Below are 1,131 nucleotides of genomic sequence, written 5' to 3' on the forward strand. Positions count from 1 at the left end.
ACAGAGGGTTAGGAAGGGAGAAAGCTGTCATTATCAAATCTGGATCTTGTTTGTGGCTTGTGCTACATGTTTATTACAAATAACAGTTGCTTATGGATCTGGGCGCTGCTGAAAAGTTTTGAAGTCCTGACAAGAAAAATTTTTGAGCAACATTAAAATTTGTTATTATACATGTAGTATTATTCAAGCAATGATTCTGTACATATAATAAATAATCATCATCATGCATGTTAATGCTGCCATCAATGCTGTGCGCATTACATATAAATGCTTGCCAGCTGATGTTGCGCATAATGCTGCCTTCAATGCTGTGCGCATTATTTAGTTAATGCTTGCCAGCTGATGTTGCGCATCTTTTATTGATGATTGTTGTAACATGTGCATGTTCTCATTAATAAAAAAATATTGTTTGCACATTGGAAATTCTTCATGTACACAATGTTGTTATTTATTAAGCAGGTCATGAAAGTATCTTAACTGAGGATAGCATTAGCATTAGTAAGCAATATTACATGTATGTCTAAAATACATGCATGCACATATATGTATCATCCAATCAGAAACATTGTAGATGCTACCATTTTCTTTATTAGTTAGTACATGTATGTCACATTCATAATTTATTCAGGTACATGTACTTACTTGGCACAAGGACTACAATGTGGTGCTAAAGAGTGATGTCAGACTTAGGATGAGACTCAAAGGTAAAGGGGATGTTCCTATATGTGAGCACCTGTATCTTGTTGGTGGTTTGTAATGTATGTTTGTGACAAACATAAGGTACATCATGCATATATACATGTATATGCTTAGAATAGTGTACATGTACTGGATTATTGATGCATTTATTGTGCTTGTAGTGTTTGACGATTATCATGCATGAATTTCATCCTTTTATAGTTTGTTGTATAATGGAGTTACAAGGAATACAAAAGTTCCATTTGATTGGTAATAAAGTTTGTTCACCATTATTGCTTGTACTATTGTTATTATTAGCCCGTGTGTTTACATTGCTTGCCTTTGATGTGTTTCTGTTATTATGCTTTACAGGTATTGACAGCTGGAAAGGATTTGATGATTCAGCAATACTTTTACTTGATATTGGAATGTGCAATTACTGCAATATAATTA

The sequence above is a fragment of the Amphimedon queenslandica genome, unplaced genomic scaffold, assembly GCF_000090795.2.
Source record: "Amphimedon queenslandica unplaced genomic scaffold, v1.1 AMPQUscaffold_12696, whole genome shotgun sequence".
Lineage (NCBI taxonomy): Eukaryota > Metazoa > Porifera > Demospongiae > Haplosclerida > Niphatidae > Amphimedon > Amphimedon queenslandica.